Below are 17537 nucleotides of genomic sequence, written 5' to 3' on the forward strand. Positions count from 1 at the left end.
AATACAGTACATAAATGTATTTTCTCTTCCTTATGATTTCCTTAACATTTTCTTCAGTAAAAGGCGAAAAGATTTATACAATCTGAGGAGACACCAGAGTATTAACATTTCCTTTTATCAAGCTTACTTTATTGTAAGAATATAGCATAAAACACACATAACATACAAGCTATGTGCTAATAATCAAATACTTATGCTATTGGTGAGGTCAACAGCTGGCTACTAGTAGGTAAGTTTTCGTGGAGTTAAAACTTATACCAGATTTTCGACTACACGGGGCAGTCGATGGAGCCCCTAAGGCCCACATTATTCAAGAGTCGACATTACATAGAACAAGTGGGAAAAGCCAATGAAGAGGAAGAGATTCCATTTGAAGAGAGCAAGAAGAGTAAATGGAGAAGGGCTGCCACAGGAAATGGGCAGACTGCATGCATTTGGAGAAGAAAGATTACTTTTAATTTAGGACAGAAGAGGGGGAAAGAATGGTAGTGGGGTACAGGTGAGCCTAGAGGAAAAGGAAAGAGAAACAGAGAGAAAACAAACAAGACACATTAAGTACATCAATGATGATAAGTAAGTGCTTTAGAGGAAAACAGAGAGAGAAGAAAAGGAATAGGGGGATTACAATGTTTAGAAGAATTTGTGCTTACGGGCCTCCTTTTTCTCTAAGAAATAGAAGGTATATTGACTGTGGTACTGAAACCCTTGGGATGCTGTGAGGGTGAGCTTTGAAATACCAGACGGATGTCAACAAAAGTTGATAAGGGGAAAAAACAAGAGATGGTTGGGCAACGTGGAGATCCAATACAGGAGGACATAAACGTGACTGGGGCAATGAGGGAGCGCATATTCTCCAACCACATGGGACAATCCAAGATTTAGGGTCCAGGCATGGAGGGGAATGGATCCAGGCTCTGGGTTTGGCAGAGCATGTGTAGAACACAGGTAAGCTGGCATGGGAACGTGCACCAAGTGTGCCTCAGCAGAGACAGCACTTTCAGTAAACTCTGTTATTGTTCAAAAATATTTAGCGCCCCTCACCAGGGGGAGAATTATACCATCTCTAGCCCGCTGACATCCGGTTTAGCCATGTGACTTACTATCGCCAGTGAAATATGAGCAGAAGTGACAGGTGTCTCTTGTGAACAGAAACTTGAGGAGCCATGGTTATGGTTCACCATGTCCTCCTTGCCCTCTGCCATGAGTCTGGCAGTGCTCCAGAGGCAGGCAGCTCCACCAACCCAGAATGAAACATGAGAGGGACCACAGCCCACCCATGATCAATCTGTAGTTTTCTGGTTACAGGGGTCTGAGATTAGGTGGTCATTTGTAACTGCAGTATAACCTAGTCTAACTTGAAGAGTAGAGTTTGAACGCTTTAAATTAGAATGGAAAGAAGTCAAGTTAGAAGTTACTTAATTTATTAAAAGACTAAAAGGGGCTAATGGATTAGAGGCTTGGTTGTAGGCTAAGGAAGTATAGGAATAGAAGAAATAGATGAACAGGGTATGTTTATGGGAAAGGAATGTATAATTTTTTTTTAACGTTTATTTATTTTTGAGACAGAGAGAGACAGAGCATGAACAGGGGAGGGGCAGAGAGAGAGGGAGACACAGAATCAGAAGGAGGCTCCGGGCTCTGAGCCATCAGCCCAGAGCCCAACACAGGGCTCGAACTCACAGACTGTGAGATCATGACCTGAGCTGGAGTCAGACGCTTAACCGACTGAGCCACCCAGGAGCCCCAGGAATGTATAATTTTAAAGTGCTAAATAAAATAGTGAATGTAAGATGACCTATCCCAGGTCCCTTAACACAATAAGCATTAAGTAAGCAAAGGTCCTCCCCAAACAGAATTCTCCTGTGCCTTACCAGGCTAAGCCCTATCCAGTCAAGATGTTTATGATGCTAGGAATTAGCAGCCCTGGAATAAAAGACCGCCCAAAAACAGTCATATAACAAGTCCTGAAGCTTGACAAAAACATCCATTCTTCTCCAAACACATCTCCTACTGCATTGCACCCCAGACCACTGGTCTCCTTTTTCTTAAACACAACAGGCAGAGGTGAATAGGGTTTTCAGCTGCTGACAGTTGGACTTGGGACTAGAGACCAGATTTATCCCTTTTTCTTCCTGTGGAAGTTATGCATACTGAGGTTGTCAGAGCACAAAAGCATGGTTTCATTTCTTCATTAAACTAACAATATATATGGAGAATCTACGATATCTGGGGACATGGAGCTTACAGTCACAGGGGAAATCAACAAGATACCTAAGTGCGATACACAGAGAAGGGTAAATAACTGCTACAGAGAAAACTAGAGCAGAAAAGGAAGCACACCATACTGCGCCCCTGTTGTTGCATTATATAGTATCACTCTACGACATTCGTCTTATGTTTGGTTTGCACATTTAGTAAAATATTACAAGCATCTCTCCAGGATGAAGGTGAGCCAGAATCCACATCTCTTAATGAAAGGTACCCAGTAAAGAGTTATCCGATAGTCCCTGAGGCTTGTCAGATATGCTCAATTCTTCCACCACATTCAGCCCTTACTACTCTAAACCATGCCCACCCAATAGGGAAGAGTTTGCTGGATTCCAGCCATGAACACAGAATTGTGGCAGCTGAAGACCCATTACACTCCTACTCCAATTGTGGCCACCGTGAAAGGACCCAACCCAATGCTTCAAAGCAAGGTCTTTAACACCCTAGTGGAGACCAGTGTTTCCCAAAATGATGCAGGTACAAATGGTATTTGCTACTACATCTACAGCCCAGAAAGGTGACAACAAAAATTATTAGCAATTGAAGTTGCTGTTGTGGCTGGGAAGCAGGACCATTAAGAAACTAACACCTAATAACAACTACGCTAAGACTATCCAGACCAATTGTGGCAGATCAAATGACAATAGTAGTTGCTGTTCATGAGGACCTTTTAGGCCACCTTTTCCAAGTAACTTATTTTTACCTACTGCTAAGTATCCAGGCAGACACTGTGGCTTGGATGCTGGACTACCAGGGAGGCCCCACTCTCAGGAAATGCTCCAGACTGAGCCTATCTCAGCCATCAGGCCCCAGCACAGGCAGAAAAATGCACCTTCTCATGGCATCTGGCCACGATCCAAGACATCTGGTGGGAACACATAGGTTTCCACTTATGTGGAAAGGGGATAATTGGGGCAAGAAAATAACACCCTAAAATATAGGCTTACCTATGAGGTCACCTCTGTCCATTTGTGTCTCTGAACATAGTATGCAAAAGACTTGGTGTAGTGGGTTGAATGGTGGCACCCTAAATATCTCCTTAAATCCCAGAACCTGTGAATGTGACCTTATCTGGGAAAAGGGCCTTTGCAGATGTACATAAGTTAAGGATCTTGACACATGATCATCCTAGATTATCCATGTGGGCCTTAAATCCAATGACAAGCCTTCTTATAAAAGACACAGAGGGGAAAAACAGAGGACAAGGCCATGTGAAGATGGAGACTGAGATGGCAGTTATACAGCTACAAACCAAGGAACACCCGGAGCCACTAGAAGATGGAAGAGGCAAGAAAGGATTCTCCCCTAGAGACTTGGAGGCAGTTCGGTCCTGCCAACATGCTGACATCAGATTTCTGGTCTCCAGAACTACGAGAGAATAAATTTCTGTTATTTTAAGGCATCCAGTATATGGTAAAACATTATATCAGCCCTTAGGAAATTAATACACTCTGTAACTTTAACTTGACCCTACTCTTGATGTCTGCCTCCAAGGTAAGGAGAAGCCAAGCAGCAGGACCATTCCCAATCCTAAATTCCTCTGTAATTAACATGGTCTCTACTTCAGGTGTGCTCCCTACCACATTCAAAGTAAGGTGTCTCCCTGCACCCACCCCCACTCATCCTACAACTACCCAAATTTGGAGCAAAGTACCTGATCGTGAAAGAGGGTCTCCATCTTCATGGACTATTTAACCAATTAATCTCCAATCTTCCATTCTAACACATGCTCCAACTTGGCAAGACACCATTCAAAACTGTTCATGCAACTGTTCTCCCACCCTCCCTCCCACCTGCGCCCAGACACATGCAGGGGATTCAGCAGGTGCCCTTCTGATGCACCCCCTCCAGACACCATGGTTCTTCCACTTGCTCAGCCTCCAGAGATAGGTCATACAGCAAATTGCTCTCTTCTTCCCAAAGAATAGCCATTTCCCTAAAAATTATCATTTCTCCCTCTACCTTCTCAATGCTCCACTCCTTTTGACACAGTCCAGTCCAGAGCTAAGCACAATGCCTGGCACATAGACAGCACTCAATAAATACTTGCTGATTGAATGATTAAGATGGCTTTGGAACATCCAGGAAGATATTCTAGAGACTAACCACTGCATGAAAGAATGTTTTAAAGACTTTCCCACTGGCATTGCTGTCATTGGCCTCCTTAATACACTTGACAACTCTCTTTAGCTTGACCTTACCCTTGAAGGCTGTCACCTAGTGATGGTGAAAGCCTGTTATGGCCTCTTCCCATTGGTCACACAGGTACATGTTGTAACTTGCTTCTAGTGAATCCTTTCTGCCAAAGAGAGAGGAGTCCATGAGGTGAACAAGCAAAGATTCAAGCACAGCCCCTACCTTATACTTAGTCTTCTGCCCCATTTCTTCTTCCTCCATTTTGGCCTCCCTGCTTACATATCTTAGGTTCAGAAACTCAGAACTGTTTTTATTTAATGTTTGAACCAGCTTCTCCACCTAATGTTGCTTTCACAAGCTCTCATGCTGTGCTGTGGAAGAGAGCATCTGGATAATGCAATCCTACAGAAACAATATAGAATTCCAGCTACAACACCTTCAAGCTGTGTGACCTTGAGCGAGTTCTTTCTTTCACCTGCCAAATGGGAAAAAAGTATGAACTTTGCAGGTTCATTAGGAGGTTTAGAAATATTGAGAGGATTAGGGAACCGGCAAAGTAGCTGGAACACAATAAAATTTCAAAATATGTCAGCCATTGTTACTATTGGATCTACCTTGATATTCATATTGTAGATCACAGAAAAGAAGAGTGGCAGAGCCCTGGGCAGCCTTGCCCACTCTTCCAGCCGTGAAGAGATGAACAGGACACTTCAACTATCCCCAGATATTTCTATAATTCTACCTCACTAGACTGGGAGTGGAAATAACTGAAATCATGAGACAAGTTTGAAAAAAACTAGTTTGAAACATAGTTTAAAAAAATAACTTTCTCAGCCTTTAATTGTATCTGTTAGAAATGTAACTTTCTAGTTTTACATATCAGATGTTATTCAAAATGCTTTGTAAATTACATCAGTTGCACAACATTGTGAAAGTGCTAAGCAGCACTGAATTGTACACTTTAAAACGGTGAATTTTATGTGAATTTAACCAAAAAATTAATTTTTTTAAAAAGATGCCGGGGCACCTGGGTGGCTCAGTTGGTTGAACGTCCGACTTCGGCTCAGGTCATGATCTCACGTTTGTGAGTTCCGGCCCCGCATCAGGCTCTGTGCTGACAGCTCAGAGCAGCAGCCTGCTTCCGATTCTGTGTCTCCCTCTACCCCTCCCCCACCCATGCTCTGTCTCTCTCTGCCTCTCAAAAATAAACTAATTAAAAAAATAAATAAAAAGAGGCAGAAACTGCTGTTGTCTTCAACATCAGAATGTTGACCTGGAGATTACTTTAACCAACACAGATTCCAATTTTGTAGGTCAAGGTGGGCATCAACACCTTTTAAAAACCCCGATAGTGATTCAGATGATCCAGAGTTGAGAAGCATTTTAACCATATTAAAATATCTCATAGTAGACAAAGGAGATGAATACAGTAGAAATTGCACTTTTTTAAAAAAAGACAATTATCTGGATAACATGGTATTCTTTCTATAATTTGCTTTACTGGGGTTCCAATAAAGTTCGAACAATGCATTTACCCACGTAAATCACACTGTCCTGTGGATTTTCATTCATTTCAATTTTAGGAAGAAACATCTGCTTGAGGTCTTGGAGCAAATAAAAGGTAGGAGCAAACTTGGGAGCCATGAGGGGAAGAAAAATAATCCCCATGGCACCTCTTGGATTCTCTTCATCCAGTTCCATTCAAAAGTGTCCCAAAGCACAGTCCAATGTCCCGTTGTGTCTTGATGGGAGGTGGGCAGTGGGGATGTGTGTTTCTTCAGTTCATCAGAGTGCTGTGAGATCTGGAGAAGAGAGGGGTACAGAGGCAGCAAGGGTACTGCAGGCAGCACTCAGCTCCCTCAACCTTCCTTTCACCTTCCCCCAAGTCATTCCTTGCCCACCTCCATGTTTGTGTGTCTGGCAAATGAATGCAGACTGGACATTTCTTATTTATTTATTTATTTATTTAACATTTATTTATTTTTGAGACAGAGAGAGCGAGAGCATGAACAGGGGAGGGTCAGAGAGAGGGAGACACAGAATCTGAAACAGGCCTCAGGCTCTGAGCTGTCAGCACAGAGCCCAACGCGGGGCTCCAACCCACAGACCGCGAGATCATGACCTGAGCCGAAGTCAGACGCTTAACCGACTGAGCCACCCAGGCGCCCCCAGACTGGACATTTCTGAAAGTGCTTGCTGCTACCAGGAAGATTCCACCTCGGACAAGAGGCTGAGACAAAGGGGAGTGGATAGCAGGAAGGGACGGTAAAGGGAGGAAACTATTGAAGCTACATCTGTGAGACGGACAGAAAAAAATAACTCTAGATTTAAAAAACAAACAAAAACAAAAAAGTGACTGGCTTCTTTATTTCTCAGATTGGAGGAAGGAACTTCATCCCTGCTATTAAGAGGTTGCCCAATTTGCTGTTATGAAAAGAAGGTGCTTCTGTATTTGTTTGCATTTCTTTTAGGGACATGATTACTACTTGGTATTACTATCCTCTTCCACCATTTTATTTCTCCTTCATCCTTTAATTGTAAACTTTCTGACTTTTCAGATCAACTCAAATAGTACCTGGCAGACTTGTTATTGCATGAATACTTATTGAATTATGAAACGGTGAGTTGGAGTGGAATAAATGAGAAGACTAGAATGTTCTCTTTTCACTGTAACAGGTTTGAAGCGTTCCTTGTGGTACATAGGAAAATGAATCCTCATACATTATGTTCTTACATTTCATGTAAGAGAAATGTTTCCCACTTTTCTCAGAGCTGATGTCATGTCCCAGCCCTATGATAATGATAATTGAGTTGGGGCAGGAGTCTGGTACCAACCAAGTTGTGATGTCTGTTCCCAGATATACAAATAGTTTATGATGTGTCTCTTGCTAATTCATATAATCTTCTTGGGTTTCCACATTTGTAAAAAATGGGGCTGAAATATATAAATTTCCTGGTCCCTTCTAGTAAATGGATGTGACATAATGTCAGAAGAGAAATTATAACACTTAATGATCTTTGGTCCCAAGCATCCTCGCATTGACATTGCAGATAGGATTTTCCTCCATTTAAAGATAATTGAGAATCAGAGATAAGATAGGCCTTGCTCATGATCACACAGTTATCCAAGAATATATCCAGGGTTTGAACCCAAGTGGATCCGAACCCAGATTCTATTCCCTGCCACTCCACATGACTTCTTACCTGGGAGACTGAACTATATGAGTATAATCATTTTTATTTCGGGACACAAAAAGTCCACGTCATGCTACATTAAAACAGAGTATATTAGGCACCTGGGTGGCTCAGGCAGTTAAGCATCGAGCTCTTGATTTCAGCTCAGATCGTGACCTCATGGTTTGGGAGTTCAAGCCCAGCATGGAGCTCTGTGCTGACAGGGCAGAGTGTGCTTGGGATTCTCTGTCTCCTTCTCGCTCTCTGCCCCTCCCCCACTTTCTCTCTCAAAAAATATTTTTTTAAAAAGAAAGAAAATACAGTATATAATTAAGTATAATTTTTTCCAGTCTTCACTGGAATTTTTTAAATTGGAAGCTTACAAAGGAGCAGATACATTTTATTATTATTTTAAATGAGCTATTAAGAACATAGAATTCATCCCATTCCTGTTTCAAAATGATCCTGGTGTTAGTATCCTCTTCCCCTCTCCATCCTTATGTATGCAACTCCACTCTGTCACTCATGTTACTCAAATTTATTATATAAAATTTTTTTTTAACATTTATTTATTTTTGAGACAGAGAGAGACACAGCATGAACGGGGGAGGAGCAGAGAGAGAGGGAGACACAGAATCGGAAGCAGGCTCCAGGCTCTGAGCAATTAGCCCAGAGCCCGACGCGGGGCCCGGACTCGCAGACCGCGAGATCGTGACCTGAGCCGAAGTCGGACGCTTAACCGACTAAGCCACCCAGGCGCCCTCAAATTTATTATATAAAATTAATGTCCCCTAGGTGCAGGGTCTACAGCCAGAGAATAACCAGAGAATATTAGTTAAAACCAGAGCTTTTACATGAAAATAATCTAGTTGGCATGTAGTTATGAATGTCTTTTTTTCATGTGAAAAAACTGAGCAGACTCATGTGACAATAGCTGTACATTTAATTTCCCCACCGATTGAGAAGAGTAAGTGATTAGCCACTTAACTGTAGTAAAGGTTCTGAAACCTATTTTATTTTCTTCAGCATAACAGCATCTACACATATCTTAAAATACAATTCTTCCCATATGTTCATGTTGTCTCTGATAGGCAAGGCAGGCAAGGCCAGAGTGATAAGGAGAATGGAAAGGACAGTGGAGGTGATGAGGGCTACAAGTTTTTTAAGTGGAACAGAATGATCAGATGGACTTTTTCAAAAGCTAACCTTGCCAGCTGTAATGAGAACCAACTACAGTGGGAGCCCAGCAGCAGGAAGGAGAGGTCGACAGCACTGGGGTACAGAGACACCCCTACAGTTACCTGGAGATGAGAACAAGGGACATGGACAGGAGGGTGAGAGAAGGGCAAATCCAGAACATTGCAGACTGGGGGGATGGGCTGAAGGAGAAACCATGATAAGAAATAAGGAATATCAGAGGATATTAAAATAGAGACATTTGGGAAGTAGGGTAGGGGTTGAAATGAGGGGCACAGAATACTGAGTTTAGTTTAACATCTATTAAGATAGACATGCCTGAGCTACATACATTAGGTATTTGGACAGATGTACCAATCTCAAACTAAGGAGATCTCAGAGTTTTAAAAGACAATAAAACACCGTAGTTATAACATCAGCTTTAGAGGGGTGCCTGGATGGCTCAGTTGGTTAAGCATATGACTTCGGCCCAGGTCATGATCTCATGGTTCATGAGTTCAGGCCCTGCATTGGACTCTGTGCTGACAGCTCGGAGCCTGGAGCCTGCTTTGGATTTTGTGTCTCCCTCTCTCTCTGCCCCTCCCCACCTCTCAAAAATAAAAAAAATAAAAAAATCAGCGTTAGAGTCAAATAGACAATGGATTCATTAAAAGCTCTGCCATGACTAATTCTGTGAGATTGGACAAGATTTGGAGACTTTCTGAGCATTAACTTCCTCATTTGAAAATGATTACTCATTTGGATGATTTTCCATGATTTGGAAAATACTCAAATGATTACTTGATGTGGACTTAATGAAACAAGGCAGATACATCAATGAGCAAAGTGCCTGGCGTATAGTAGTAATTGTTCCATAAATGTTATATGCTATTATGACTACATAGGTTGTTGAACCATGAATAAAGGTAGGAATTGAAGTCAGAGGTTTGGAGCTGATAACCCTGGAAGTATAGGAGGGAAGATCATTAAAGGCAGGGCCTTGGGGATGCCAACTCTTGAGGGTCAGGCATAGCAGGGGCAGGCAAAAACAGACTGAGAAGACGTAGAAGCAGAAAGGATAATCAGGAGAGTGCTGTGGCCTGGAAGCCAGTGGGAGTGGGCAACAGGAGAATGAATCAGAATCATTGTATTAAGCACTTACGGATCAGAAAATTAACCATTACATCTGTTAATGAGGATATCTTTGTTCTGACCTGAACAAAGGGTACTTTGATGAGAGAACAAGCAGAAGCAGTACATAGAGATAGCATTCAGCTTTCCTACAAGTTTGAAAGCTTAATTATTAGAAATATATAATTCCAAGATAGAGAATATAATCTAGTTTAAAAACAGGAAGGGGTTAATAGTATTAACACAGCTGAAATGGATCTCTTCAGGATCTTTCCCCTCAGCTTGTGATCTTTGTTGTTTCTCTCATCTTAGCAAAAACCACCACCACCACCAACACATTCTTTTTTTTTTTTTAATTAAAAAAAAATTTTTTTTTAACGTTTATTTATTTTTGAGACAGAGAGAGACAGAGCATGAACGGGGGAGGGTCAGAGAGAGGGAGACACAGAATCTGAAACAGGCTCCAGGCTCTGAGCTGTCAGCACAGAGCCCGATGCGGGGCTCGAACTCACGGACCGCGAGATCATGACCTGAGCCGAAGTCGGACGCTTAACCGACCGAGCCACCCAGGCACCCTGCATTCTTGACTCTATGACTGTACCTCTTTCTCTACCTCTTGCTCCATTTCTTTACCTTCGATAGTGAAACTCTTCTAGTAGTCAATCTAAATTCCCCATTTCCAATTTTTTTTCTGTACTCTCCTGAACTCGCCCCTAGAGGATTTTCTCTCCCACCTTCTACCAAAACTACCAGTAACCCCCACATGGCAAAATCCAAAGGTTGTTTCTCAGCTCTCATCTCCGTTGACCTATCAGCAACACTTGATACGGTTAATCAGTCTCCACTTTAAACACTTGGCTTTTGAGACACAAATTCTCTTGATTTTCCTCTTTTTCTGCTAGCCATTCTATCTGCTTTGCTGGCTCCTTACTATAATGTTAATATTGGAAAGCCCTACAGCTCAGTCCTGGACTCTCTTATTATTATTGTTATTATTATTATTATTATTATTTTAAATTTACACTCACCACTCAATCTAATCTAGTATCATGACCTAAAAAAATTGACATGATCCACAACTTTATTTTTTTTTTAATTTTATTTTTTAACGTTTATTTATTTTTGAGACAGAGAGAGACAGAGTATGAACGGGAGAGGGGCAGAGAGAGAGGGAGACACAGAACTGGAAGCAGGCTCCAGGCTCTAAGCCATCAGCCCAGAGCCCGACGTGGGGCTCGAACTCACGGTCCGTGAGATCGTGACCTGAGCTGAAGTCGGACGCTCAACCGACTGAGCCACCCAGGCGCCCCAACAACTTTAAATCTTAACCTTGGATTGCTCCAGCAATTCCAGAATACTGTATCAATCTTCACTTCAACATATCTACTTGAAGTTATTTTAAAAACTATAAATTTTTGAAATTCCCATCAACTAAATAAATGCTTATTAAAATTTCCAACTCTGTGGAGCTCTTTGCTAACATCAAAAAATTAAACCATTCACATGAGAGTAATTGTAATTGGGTACCACTGATAACAAAATTTATAATGCAACCACCTACTGTTCACTTGGTCCCACTTTAAATTTATATTTTACATTTACTTGAAAATTACTTTTATAGATTTATCAGTTACATTATTTTCAATGTACAGACAATGAGGCAGCAACATCCAGGTTCACCAATTCCTTGCTATATAATCCCCCAAACTATCCAGGCTCCATGCTCCACAAATTGAAAAACGCAACTGGAGGAGTGCCTGGGTGGCTCAGTTGGTTAGGTGTCCCACTTCAGCTCAGGTAATTATCTCACAGTCTGCAGGTTCAAGCCCCACATAGGGTTCTGTACTGTCATAACAGCTCAGAGCCTGGAGTCTGCTTTGCATCCTCTTTTTCTCCTCTCTCTCTGCCCCTCCACAGCTTGTGCACTCTCTCTCTCTCTCTCTCTCTCTCAAAAAATAAATAAGAATTTAAAAATTAAAAAAAAAACACAACTGGCTTACTAATGAATTTATTTGCATACAAAAATGATTATGCCTTCAAGGTAGAGCCCACGATTTAACTTTTGCATAGGTTAACACTCAGACTCCTCATTTCTGTTCAATATATTACTTCCCAAGCAAAAATTCAGAATGGCAAAGACATGAACCCTCATGTTAAGCCCTCCAGCTATCAGTCTTCCCTCATGTTTCCTAAAGGGACTGCATGCATCTCTTCACATCCTAAACAAGTTCAAAAGGTTGAACTGCAGAAAGTAAAATTTGAGGATACTCAATACACCGTAAAATTGTCATGACGTTTTGCTTTGTGATATTTTGACCAGCTATTAAACCTCATTTCTCTTTGTGCAAAAAAAAAACAAAAAAAAAAACAAAAAAAAAAACTATTAACATGGTCCCCAAAAGACACTTCTTAGAAAAAATAATATGGCAGTACAACATAGGATGCAACTGAAGTATAAGAAACTAAAAGCAAGAAGTATTTTTTTTAAAACTCTAAAAGCAACGAGACTAGTTAGGAGGTGAAAGAGGATAGAATTAATGGTAGAGATATACAGACATCTCTGAGGTAAATTCTGTAGGACTTGGAGACAAACGGATAAGGAGAAAGAGTAAGCAGGATTCTAGAACGACTTCCAAATATCCATTTGTGTGTTAATGGTGATAGATTAACAATATGAGAAATAAAGTAAGGGGAAATTTGAAAGAATGTAGGTTCAGGTTTGTTCAAGTTAAAGTTTCTGGGAGGCATCTAGGTAATAATCCATTAAGTGGCAATTTGAACATAAGGATTGAGCTCTCACTACCTGGTATGCATCCATAGCATGCATCAAAACCATTTGCCAAGATTTTTTTTTCAGTAAGAAAAAGGAGGAACAGAAGCATCTATCTATATCTATATCTATATCTAATCTATATCTATCTATTAATGTTCATTTATTTTTGAGAGAGAAAGAGAGAGAGAGAGACACAGACTGCACGAGCAGGAGAGGGGCAAAGAGAGGGGGAGAGATACAGAATCTCAAACAGGCTCTAGGCTCTGAGCTGTCAGCACAGAATCCTACACAGGGCTCGAACTCTGAATGGCAAGATCATGACCTGAGTGGAAGTCAGACGCTTAACCGACTCAGCCACCCAGGCTCCCCAAAGCATCTATATTTAAAATAATTTTCATTCATGTCTCTCTAGTGCCCCAAAGGTATGAAACACTGGTTTCAGGTTCAAGTCAGACATTGAGATTCACAATATACTGGGCACCATATGTTAAGTTTAAAACAATGGTATTACAGTGAGATCTGGGATCTTGTCCCAGATGTGATTTGAACAAGGTATGCAACTTTTTCATCCTCATGCCAAACAGGAATACTGATTTTAAGATTGTTATAAGAATTAAATAAGGTCAAATATATTGAGATAAACACAGTTACCAGCATATAATAATGCCCCACCATGGTATATTTGGAAAATCATAGGAATATTTGGAGAATGGAATCGATCATCCTGAAAAAGCAGAAGAGGTAGGAATTAAAGGCCAGGCCTTGCAAATGCCAACATTTTAGGAATAACAAGAGAATGATTTAAGCAAATACACTATAAAAGTATAGACAAAGAAAAACTGAGAGCTTTCCCCCTAAGGTCAGGAACATGACAAGGATGTCCACTGTCACCACTGTTATTCAACACAATGTTGGAAGTCCACACACAATGTTGTATGTCAGCAGTCAGACAACACATATAAATAAAAGGCATCCACATCAGCAAGGAGGAAGTCAAACTTTCACTCTTCACAGATGACATGATACTCTATGTGGAAAACCCAAAAGACTCCACCAAAAAACTGCTAGAACTGATCCATGAATTCAGCAGGGTCGCAGGATATAAAATCAATGTACAGAAATTGGTTGCATTTACATACACCAATAATGAAGCAGCAGAAAGAGAAATCAAGCAATCAATCCCATTTATAACTGCACCAAAAACCATAAAATATCTAGGAATAAGCCTAACCCAAGAGGTGAAAAATCTATACATTGAAAACTATAGAAAACTTAGGAAAGAAATTAAAGAAGACACCAAAAAATGGAAAAGATTCCATGCTCCTGCATAGGAAGAACAAATATCGTTAAAATGTCGATACTACCCAAAGCAATCTATATACTCAATACAACCCCTATCAAAATAACACAAGCATTCCTCACAGAGCTAGAACAAACAATCCTAAAATTTGTATGGAATCAGAAAAGACCTCGAATAGCCAAAGCGATCCTGAAAAAGAAAACAAAGCTGTAGACATCACAGTTCTGGACTTCAAGCTATATCACAAAGCTATAATTATCAAGACAGTATGGTACTGGCACAAAAACAGACACATAGATCAGTGGAACAGAATAGAGAACCCAAAAATGGACCCACAAATGTAAACTAATCTTTCACAAAGCAGGAAAGAATATCCAATGGAAAAAATTCAAAAAAGTCAAAAAATTATATAGTTTAAATGGTTAAACTTTATGGTATATAAATTATTTTTCAATAAATAATGATTTTACCAACAAACAAACAAACAAACAAACAAACAAAAACCATGGAGTTGTAGTACTGGAGATTATGTGAAAATACAGCTTCCTTGTCATTGCTCCTGCAACGGTCATATTCCTTCCCTACCCTTCTCCCCTGAAGTTGCAAAAACAAATAGCTTCTTTATCCTAGAGGGCAGAAAGAATATATCCTGTGGCATCTCCATGAAACTGAGTGAAGACCTCAAGGAAACATCTATGCTCCTCAGGGAGACTTAGGACAAGTAATATCAGGACTTGGGCATGTACTTGGTACACCACCAAGCCAATACCCCTGTGGAAGGACCCTCCCACTCTGCTTCTAATCACATCCCTCTCCCTCAAGTGTCTCTGGAAGTGATAGTCAATATCTATACTCCCTAGATAGATTCATAAACATATAGATATACATGTCTGGATGACAAGCTACAAAGTGGGGAAGTTGATTATGAAGAAAAAAAACCATGAATAAACAGAACTTCTTGACATATATCCTGACAGATAAAATCTCAAGGTTTCCTTAGGCTACTGCTCTGGGGATAAACATTGTGATTCTTTTATAGAGTGAGTACGTTTTCCTTTCCTAGACAAATACTGTAAATTATTTTTAAATCTTAAATATTTTATTAGATAAATAGCATAACTTCCTTCATTTATAGCGAGTCCCCTTTAAAAAGTCTTCTTCAAGTTTGTCAACTTGGGACTACAAGCTCTGCCCTCTATCAATCCTCCCTCTACCCCATCCCCCCATATCACACAGTCCGGTTATATCACAATGACCTGGATTTCTGCTTAAAGTTGTACATGTTGTGATATGCAAAAGACTTAAGGTAGAAAGGAAAGAAAATAAACCTTAAGTATGTTAGTGGAGGGGAAGAATGTGGAAGGGTAGAAGCTAATATAGTCTCAAATAGCTGGATGATTTGAGGTAGTACATTAGAGGGTGCTCATCACCTAAATCATGTTTTTGTGGAGATTTACATGATTTGTGTAGATACATATATGTAAAATTTTAACGACTTTATGGCATATGGCAAATTTACTAAGTTGTTGCTAGGTATTGAGGAAAGGGAGACGGAAGGGTAGGGACTGGCAGGGCCCCCATCTACCCTAAGTTGCTCTCAGCCTTCCTTCTGCTCCTGCCTGCTTGTCCCGATATTTCACTGCTGTTGGGGACATTACCTCATTTCTTCAAAGGACGGACCAGGTCTCCAAATGAGGTAGGGCCTCCGTTGCAGCTGTCAGGCTAACTACTGAGAAGAAAAAGGGTCTGAGGAAGGAAGCAACAGTTGGCAGGAAGGATGAGGGGAGGGGAGAAAAGCCTGCAGCTGTGTCTTTGAGCCAAACTGTCAGAATGCAAATGAAAATCAGAATAATAAAAATCCAGGGCTGATCTGGATCTTTTTTCCAAATATCTGCCTCAGCCACTACTTGGAAGTTGCCTGGTGTGTTGCTCTTTGAAACAGGGAACTTCTGCTATTGTTTACATCTCTTTGGAAAGTAATTATAAATTCTTATTTTTATTCGACTTGCAATCTTATTCCCCACACCCCTTAACTGTAAATTGTTTGACTCATTTCTTTTTCCACAGATGATGTCAAACACAATACCTGAAAAGAGACACTTTGTTCCAGACATATTTGCTGAATTGATGATGGGTGAAATCAGTTGGAATTACTCTTCCGCAGGTTTCCCAAAGCTGTCTTTTTAATCCCCAGGCAAGTCCCTTCCTCTGTGTTCCCAAGCTCTTCTCACTTCCATCATAGCTGTCATTCCATAATAAATAGTATTAAGTATTCAGTTGTGTTGATGTCTAATACCTAGATTGCACCCTAGACTGAAAGAATTCTGAAATTCTGAATTTAAAGCTCTGGGTGAGGTCCAGTCATGAATAAGTTTTAAGACTTCTCCCAGGTGAAATACAAATCAAAGACACACTGAGATACCACTGGTCAGAGTGGCTAAAATGAACAACTCAAGAAACAGATGTTGGCAAAAATGTGGAGAAACGGGAACCCTCTTGCACTGTTGGTAGGAATGAAAACTGGTGCAGCTGTTCTGGAAAACAGTGTGGAGGTTCCTTAAAAAAATAAAAATAGAACTACCCTATGACCCAGCAATAGCACTACTAGGAATTTACCCAAGGGATATAGGAGGAGTGCTAATGCATACGGGCACATGTACCCCAATGTTTATAGCAGCGCTTTCAACAGTAGCCAAATTATGGAAAGATCCCAAATGTCCATCAACTGATAAATGAATAAAGAAGATGTGGTTTTTAAATACAATGGAATACTAGTTGTCAATGAGAAAGAATGAAATCCTGCCATCTGCAGCAATGTGGATGGAACTGGAAGGTATTATGCTGAGTGAAATAAGTCAGAGAAGGACAGATATATGTTTTCACTCAGATGTGGATCTTATGAAACTTAACAGAAGTCCATGGGGGAAGGAAAGGGGAAAAAATAGTTACAGAGAAGGAGGGAGGCAAACCACAAGAGACTCTTAAATACAGAGAACAAGCTGAGGGTGGATGGGAGGGAGAGGGAGAGGGAAAATGGGTGATGGGCATTGAGGAGGGCACTTGTTAGGATGAGCACTGGGTGTTGTATAGAGGCCAATTTGGCAATAAATTATATTTAAAAAAAAAGACTTCTCCCAGGTGATTCTAGCATGCAGGCAGTACTATGAATTTCTAGGAGCCATTTCAGATAGAGGAAATATTTGTATCCATCACTGTACCCAGCAGCAACAGCTGAGTGCCTAGGATTAAGAAGATCCTCACTTATTTGTTTCATTCAATCCAGTTAATATCTCATTAGCATTTGATTGAAGATCAGTTTGCCATCACTAGGCATGGACAATACTAGGCTAGAAGAAGACTTCTCAGCCTATTCTCAATTATATAGCAATTTCACAAAGTGATCAAGAGATCTCACATGGCCTCTTGGTATTTTCACATTTATGAAATATGGGTCTAGGCTATTAAATTTCCTCCAGCCTTAGAGTTTTAAGTACTAAATGGATGTGAGCTATTTGGGTACATAGTACCATAGAAAGAGAAATCAAGATTTATTACTCTTTTCAAGTTCAACTCTATCTT

At 40.6% G+C, this 17537-nt stretch overlaps 1 protein-coding gene across 2 annotated transcripts in view; it reads right to left on the minus strand.

Annotated features, from left to right (window-relative positions):
- Positions 1-17537, minus strand: part of ASNS (asparagine synthetase (glutamine-hydrolyzing)) — an 89430-nt gene that overhangs the window by 24373 nt on the left and 47520 nt on the right. For both annotated transcript variants that reach the window (XM_042918362.1, XM_042918352.1), the window contains exons 3-4: positions 5940-6206; positions 4470-4567 (exon numbers count right to left, since the gene is read on the minus strand). The gene's annotated coding sequence lies outside the window, so the exon portion shown is untranslated. The remainder of the gene's footprint in view (positions 1-4469; positions 4568-5939; positions 6207-17537) is intronic.

Source organism: Panthera leo, chromosome A2 (assembly GCF_018350215.1).
Source record: "Panthera leo isolate Ple1 chromosome A2, P.leo_Ple1_pat1.1, whole genome shotgun sequence".
In the NCBI taxonomy this organism is placed as follows: domain Eukaryota; kingdom Metazoa; phylum Chordata; class Mammalia; order Carnivora; family Felidae; genus Panthera; species Panthera leo.